Source organism: Sinocyclocheilus anshuiensis, unplaced genomic scaffold (assembly GCF_001515605.1).
Source record: "Sinocyclocheilus anshuiensis isolate Anshui unplaced genomic scaffold, SAMN03320099.WGS_v1.1 scaffold1872, whole genome shotgun sequence".
Taxonomy (NCBI): Eukaryota; Metazoa; Chordata; class Actinopteri; order Cypriniformes; family Cyprinidae; genus Sinocyclocheilus; species Sinocyclocheilus anshuiensis.
In genome coordinates, this window is record NW_015557203.1 from 232,523 (window position 1) to 241,229 (window position 8,707).

The following is an 8,707-nucleotide window of genomic DNA, read 5'->3' on the forward strand; positions in this document are numbered from 1 at the left end:
AATTAATGCAGCCTAACAATCCTTTAACGGATTTGAATATTATAAATGTGTTAGTGTGTTATGTGTAAGCTAGGTTAAAGAGATGGGTTTTTAATCTAGATTTAAACTGACAGAGTGTGTCTGCCTCCCGAACAATGCTAGGTAGTGTCACGGTGCGTGCGGGGAGATGAAGCGAGGACTCAATTGCAGGAGAAATGGTTATTTATTTTAATAATGAAAATGAAACAAAAAACTAACTCAAACCACCCCGAGGGGGATAAACAGACAGGCAGGCTCAAAACTGCACTCCATGCAGACATATAACACACACAATGAGAAATGACTGATCAGCACAGGATGACAGACACCAGGAGAATAAATAGGAACCAAACGAGGAGGCTAACGAGGGAGACACAGGTGGAGCAACTTAAACAATAACGAGGTAACAAGATGGGAGGGGCCAGACAATAGACAGGAGAGAGCACATGGCAACAGACAAACACAACACAAGCCATGTGCTTCCAGAACACAGTCATCCTGGGCACACCCGCTGAAGACTGTGACAACATTTACATTTGTGCATTTGACAAATACTTTTTATGTAAAGAGGCTTACAGTGCATTTAAGATTTACATTGTGTCAGTTCATGCATCCCCTGGGAATCAAAACCATGACCTTGGTGTTGCTAGTACAATGCTCAGGTCATAAGCTAGGGGCATATTTTAAGTGTGTGTGTGTGTGTGTGTGTGTGTGTGTGTGTGTGTGTGTGTGTGTGTGTGTGTGTGTGTGTGTGTGTGTGTGTGTTTAGTAATAAACTTTATTATCTTCTTATTAAACTTTTGACTAATGCGGCTAAAATTGTATCAATTATTATTTCAAACTTTAAAAAAAATGTATTATATTTTAGCCACATTATTTGTTAGTGAAAACAAAAATTTGATATTTTTTGTATGTTAACTTACGTATGATAACGTTAATTTTCTGTTGTCTTGGTTTCCTTATTATTCTTGAAACATAAAATGAGTTTTTTTAATGTTTTTGCCTACCATGTTTTTGCTTAATGTTTTTGCCTTTTATGCCTACCAAGGTTGCATCTACAGTATTTGATCAAAAATGCTGTAAAGATAGTAATAATTTGAAATATCATTACAATTTAAAATGCAATCTGTTCTGTGAAGTCAAAGCTGAATTTTCAGCAGTCATTACTTGGAACATGATACAAGACAAACCATGATACAATACATTTAAAAGTTTGGGATTTCCACAAAAATATTAAGCAGCAAAAAACTGTTTTCAACACTGATAAAAAATAAAAACCATTGTTAATAATTGAGCACCATGAACTTTAGGAGTTTTATTGAAAATCCACTTGGCTCAGTCATCTCAGTTTGAAAGGGCATGATGCTTCTGCATTGATAGCAGTATCTACTATGCTCAAACCAGATATATATATATATATATATTTTTTGTCATTGCAGTAGCACAGTAACATGAAAGAACTTAGCCTTCTCTAATCTTCAGTGAATCTTTGTTTTGCGGTATATACAGGGTCTTGAAAGGAGGCAAACGCACCCTGTGCATTGACCCTGATATATGGCAGCCCCAGCGATTCCCTGACCCTTCACATTGAGCCTCAGACAAGCAGTGCCACAGACTTCAAGAGCACTCTCTGCACTTCAACGAATCCTCCGGCCGCATGCTGTCAGCGATGTATATCCACTGAATTCATCTGAACTATTCTCCAGTGCAACAAGCGCCCATTCTTCATCCCTTCACACTTCCACTGTACCATTAATTGGCAGAAGAAGACATCTTTAGAGGAGTGTGAGTGATGGAAACAGCATGCATAATTCAGAGGGATAGAAGGAAACGAGAGGAAAAAAGCGAGTTAGTGGTGAACAGCAGTGCGTTGTCTGTATCAGAGCAGCACTTGGTGTTTCAGAGAATTGCAACTGCAGTACAGAGACATGACATAATGAGTATGGTGAGAATACTGCCCCTGGGGCAGGATTATGGTGCAGGAGATGACGGAGCTAGTAGTGTTCTGTCTGATGGGGGTGGAGGTACACACGTATGTCTTTTGCAGTGCCATGTTTGATAGTGTGTGTTACCCAGAGTGCTGTGGAACAACGGTCCAAGAGAGAGAGAGAGAGAGAGAGAGAGAGATCCGCATGTTAAGGGGGTTTTATATCACAACAGGATGAGGAAATGGTGCCCTGCATATGTTTAAACTCAGTGTCTTTTAGAGATAAAGAGTTATACTGCAGTAAAAACGTACTTTAAATTGAAACTAAGATACTTCAATATCTTCTGCGTTTTGATGTCAAAAGCTAAAGCATTAGGCTTATTAAGAACTAAATATGGACAAGAAAAATAAACATTTAGCTAAATGTAACATTTTACATTTGAATATTATATTTTCATTTTATTTATATTTAATAAAACAGATGACAAAGAGTCTAGCTGATTGTGAATGCAATAACACATTCTTGTGTAAATCTTCTGAGTACTGTCAAAATCAATAAATTGTGTAAAATGTCAAAACATATAGCAAAACATCCAAGTATCGTCCATTTATTATTAACACAGGTCTTGATTTACCTTGAAAAAGGAAAATCTTGAGGGAGCCCATGGCGAATTAGTCTTCTGAGTTTTGATGTCATGGCTGCAGCACTCTATTAATTCAACTATTATTATATAACCAGCCTGACTAGCTACAGTAGCTAGCTTGCAGGGTAGTCACACCAAAGAGCATCTTTCTCCACTGATGGCAATTAAGACGTACCAGTGTGTTATGTCATTCATTTGTTCATTGACAGATTTCCTTCCTTCCTTCCTTCCTTCCTTCCTTCCTTCCTTCAGTCATTCATTAATTAATAAATAAATAGTGCAAGCAACATTTAAATTGCATACATGTTACATGGTTTTCTACAGACCATTACAACCCCCTGATACTTTGTATTAGCTTAAAGGCAGGATTTTATATATATATCTTTTTTCTTTTTTTTTTAAGATATTGGTTTAAAAAGTCTAAATTGGTCATTCAGCAGGTCATTTGGTTACAGCGATGAAGAAATATTATTTCATGCCCCAGTGTTATATTATAAATATTTATCATCTGTGTTTGATTGGTGCGGCCTTTCAGTAAACAGCATTCACAGCAGGGAATCTAGGGTTTAGAGATGTATTTGAGGTAAGTGCAGTCAAATGTGCGGTCTCTTAAGAGAATAATTGTGTCCCTGCAGTGAACAAAATTGACGATGAAATCCACCAGATATAGCTGAATTAATTCCTACTGAGTTTACTCCCCCTGTTTACCTCAATTTGGTATTTCACAGTTTCATTTTTGTTCAGTTATCGTATCATTCGCCACACCTTGGTATGCCAATGCAAGTAGATAATAGCTGACTGTAGCCTTCCCTTTTTTTATTATTGTGAGCCTCACCATCTATATTAACCTGCTTTAACATCTGTCAGGATCAGATTACATTTATTCACTCACTCATTTATTTTATATTCCTCTTCTCTGCAGTACAGAACTGTTTTAGCCTCATCTGTGGACATTATTCAGACATTATTAGGATCTCATCTCTTAACGTCTCTCTCTGATTCACTGTGGCCTCTGTTAGGCTTTTGTTCTTTTGACAAGCACAAAGAAATTGAAACACAGCTATCGCTTCTGTAAATGGAGCGAGTACAGTACAGCATATATTTTTAAAACAACCAAAGTGAACAGAATGAGCAGTATGAACAAAACGTTTTGTTAAACATCTGAATACAAAACTGTATATGGCACAGAATCATCTCCTAACTTAAACATTACTGCTGATAAAATTAGTCTGCAGTGTTAATGAATAATGTTTGGGGAATATGGGAAGAGTAGTTTAGGATTCCCTAGAGTTACAGCAATTTCAGCTTAAATGCAAACCTTCACATGATTCTATAGAATATATGGGTGAAACTAGACAAATCAGAGCTCTGGGTTTTGTCAGAACATAGCTGATTAACATTTTGGCAAATTTTTATATGTATATAAATATTCAAAATGAACTTAACAATGAAGCTGATGAAGTTAACTGTTTTCAGTTAACTTACCTACTAGTGTGCATTACTGGGATGCATGTAATATAACACACAAATGTATATAGGCTTGCTCGTGTTCTGGAAAATTTGGTAAAGTAAAAGCTATTTTACAAGGTGTCATAATGGCAACAAAAAAAGAGAAAATGTTCTTTTAGTAAAGACTGGGCTAGGACATATACCTGGGTGAATGTGGTTGGCAACATTGCTTAGCGCTACGAAAACACGTCGTAAATACAAACTTTTGACGCTTTCCAGAGCGCAAACACAAATGCACACTGGAGCATTTACCAAATATGTTTCGCCAATATCTTAATATTATCGTTTTAACTGAGGGTGCTTTTCACTGCGTGAGAAAAGTGTCAATTTTGTGAGTCTCACGCTGAATGCGTGAGAGATGGCAGCCCTTAACAGTAGTAAATGTATCTGTCTCAAACGTGTCCCACATTGTCCCTCAAAATCACATCTACTGTCCCCCAACAGATTTATTGCCAGGTGGTCACCCTACTTATTAGCTTCCTTGATAAATTTCTCAGAGTACTCAGAAATTACATTTTAGCAACATTTGATCAATTAATTCAGTTACTTATGCCAACAGGGCTTTATTTATTTTATTTTATTTATTTTTTTGTATAAAGGCTGATGGTATATGAAAAGCTTTTTGCCTAACATTCAAACAGTTGCATTAGGCTTGTAGATTTACATGTTGCTTTTTTTGTCTTTTCATGTGCCTAATCTTATCCAACTCAACATTTGCTTTTGGTTTTATATCTTGCTCTCATAAGGTTCCAGAAAATGACAAATATGAACCATATAGCCAAACGGCATCTGGATGTCTTAAACTTTCACACTGTGTTCTCTGATGGAGAAAGAGATGGTCACCTTTGGCTCCACTGAACTGTAAACACTGTAATGGATGTCAGTCATAATGATCATGGAGCTAGTGGCCACAGCTGGCAGACAGGTTTTAATCTCCATGTAACAATTGAGTCTCAAAATGTTCACCTGACACACACCTCAGAACCATGATTGAATGATGAGTCCTTGTGACAAGCTTGTTGCTAAGCAAAAGGTCTTTCAGAGCCCATGTCATGTCTTAAGGATTGGATGTTTTACCAGATTGTATCAGCTGTTACTTTATCAAAAATATAGAGCCCATCCTTTGCGAAAAGCCCAGAATGCTCAGTTTAGGACTGCAGCAACACATTTGCAAAGGGTTAAGTGCAAAAACACAACATTTTACCTTGAGTACAATATTTTGATTGTCATTAGGGAAGAAATGGCAAAGTTTAATCTCAAAATAATGCATATTTTTCAAATGTAACTTTTATGATTCTGTGTGGCGCATCGGCAGTGAAGAAGGAGGCTAAATTATTATCAGTTCTTGCTGTTAGCATTTCAAAATGACAAAATGTATGACTCATATAAGGTCGGCAAAAATTCTCTCATCTAGAATTTCTCAAACCATTTTCTGCCCAGAATGCATGTAGAGCACCAAGCCTTTTCACCCTGCCCCCTTTTTTCCCCCAGAACAACTAATTTGGATTACATATTGATTTTTGAGGTCAGGAAGACAGATTGGTTATTGTAAGAAATGGTCTTTGGAGGATGTACACAATCTAAAAAGTAAGCAAACAGGGGCACACTAGAGAAAATGTGAAGCAGACCATGTGATGCCCACTTTTGGAATTCAAATTACTCTGAGTTTCCACTACAGTACTTTGAATTGGCTGTGCAAGTTGACATACAAATGAGCCGCAAACATAATCCTCTTTTCTGTCATTGAAGCATATTTTAAATGTAATCTCGTTCATCTTTCGCCTTCATAGATCATAAATGCATACATATGGCACAAATATCCCATTTTGATGTGTTTGGTCGTCTCAGATTTAGCAGCAGCTGATTTTTTGCTGATATCAAAGTTTTTTTTTTTTTTACTTCATCTCCCTTTCCCTCCGAGGATGAAAATGGCAAAGGGGTGGGAGCCTTTCAGATGCTTGGCTTTGTGTGATCACTGACCTGTGAATATCAGTGATGGTGGAAATGAGTGAGAGGAGGGTCTTTGTGCCATTGCCACAGTGAGACTGAGACTGACGCCTATTTTCCAGATCATTGCAGGCGCTGAGGCCTAACGAGATGAGAGCGGGAAGCCATTCTTAGCCTGATGTATAGCATTTATTCTACTCCTGCATTGTGGGAAACTCTGCTAGTAAGTTGAGTATTTTAAATGCAGCAGCTAGAAGTCTCATCAGAAGTTTTTTTTTTCTTTGGCAAAAATGTGTGGTAAAAGGTATAGGTATATTGTAATCAGGGTATGATTAATAAATTCAGGATCATTAAACATGGTAATGTAGTCTTCTTATTGACTGACTACTGTATGTCAGGATCCGCGCACACTCTATATTGCCCTTGCGCTTTAGAGGAGGATTTCATTCAGGATTTGAACACAAATAAAAAGAACAACAAACATGGTGTATCTGTGTTTTGCCAACCATTAAGTAGAGATGCCCTGAAAGTTATTCAGTATAACTTAAGGAAAAATATTATGTATTTATGTTATTTGTGTTATATTTAATCTGCAAACAAAATATTGTGATCGTTTATAAAGATATAAATAGCATAAATATAAATTTGGCCATTAAAGGTGCAGTAGGAGTTCTTGGAAAATGCTAACTTTAGCCTGATAGCACTGAAAGCGAACGTACCACCCTCCCTGCAATCTCCGTCCAAAGCCAAGCCCCCTGAACGCATATGCGCTCACAGACCAGAATACCAGAGACAACATTACTACAATAGGCTACATTAGGGGTTCCCAATTCCAGTCCTCACGCATTAAAGTGTGCAAGACGTAAATTTAAATAGTATTTATTTACAGAGGTATATTATGTCACACTTCTCTAGTAAGTTTCGTCTGTGTGTGAAGACGCTGCTCAGCGCAAATCCGTGAATTAATGTTCCAAAGGGAAGTAAACTTCAACGGATTTCCCCTGCTCAGGGAGTAGGGAGCAATGAACACTGTATAGGGATCATATTGATCGGAACACAGTTCATGCACGTAGCTCACTTCTAACGAGCTGGTTATCTGAATCGGGTGTGTTAGCTAAGCGAGACATGCAAAATATTCAGAGCGGGGGGGGGTACGAGAAATGGAATTGGGAACCGCTGGGCTACATCATGTGTCATTCACCGGTGAGAAAACTTTAAAAGTACTATAATACCAGGAAGGAAGATCATGTTTGTCTGACATTCTCGCTCTGTCTACACAGTGTGCGTGAACGCGCTGATGACGTATCCTGTCTGTGCGAATTGAGTACGCAGAGGTATGCTAATACATAGTTGACAGGCAGGTAGGAAAGCCAATTAAAACGCTTGGACCGAGCATTTTGATTGGACGAACATTTCTTGGTCCTACACCTTCCACAAAATATATAAATACAGATAAATTAATTTAGACCACTTAACTTATTGATTGCTATCGTGATGTGAAGAGACTTTCAACCAGCATAACAAAAAATGTTTCTGAAGACAATCACCTATTGCACCTTTAACTAATAAAGACATCCTTGTGCAAAACATAAGCAGAGCTTTCAGCATGAAAGACCCATGACTGGCAAATCAATGTGCTGTTTGGTTTCTGTCCAATGCGGTGGGGGAAAAATTGTTTGAGTAGTGTATATTTGAAACTGTGGAGTGTATATAAGAGGATGTTAACTGTGACAGTGATGCTTATGGTGACAGAATGCACGTAACTATGCGACAGAGTGCAATTTTATGACATGTTTGCCTACTCTTTTGCTACACACTCAAACGTATCTACTTTTTCTTTACAAAAAGGATGCATAGCATAATGTTTTAATCCTGCAATGAATGTGTGTTTTAAATGCAATAGAAGGATAGTTCGCCCACACAAGGCCTTTTGTATTACAATGAATAGCAGAAATTCGCCCCATATATGGCGGCTCTAGTGCACAACGTCCTGACTTCCAAATAAAAGAGCCAATCACCAATTGGTAAAGTTTCAGCTACTTTTGAAAGCTCCAAATCATGATTTGATCAACACAGCACATGTATTGTATGGATAAAATACTAATTTCAGCACAAAAAAAAATTATGATACAGTTTGTGTCAGTTTTTATAGGTTATTTGAATATGTTTTTGAAATGTGAATTTGAGAGAAATGTAAAGTTTTTCAGTTTTGGTATTTGCCCATTAGGGGTGGAACATATGACCAACATCTCATTTCACTGTATGAGAAGATTGAATTTATGATAACGATATACAGTATCTCTATATATTTATTTTTGTTATTTTATTTTTGTTATTAAATATAAGCACAAAGAAGCAAACTACAAACAGCAGAACAAAGATGCAAATTATCTTTAAGCTACAGTAGGTTTATTCAACATGTAGTGAGAAATACTAAAGAAATTGAATAAAATGTAAAACTATAACCCTGCATAGTCTTCACTGTATGAATCAAATAACAATTAATTCTTATTAAAGATACAAAAGTTATTCAGTCAACAGCAGTGAGATTTTTTTTTTTGTTCTTTGTTTGATTAACATTAATATTATAGACAGCAGCAGGTTTATTAGGCTGCTGTCACTTTAAGACCTAATACACATACATATCCAGATTTCTCTAAAC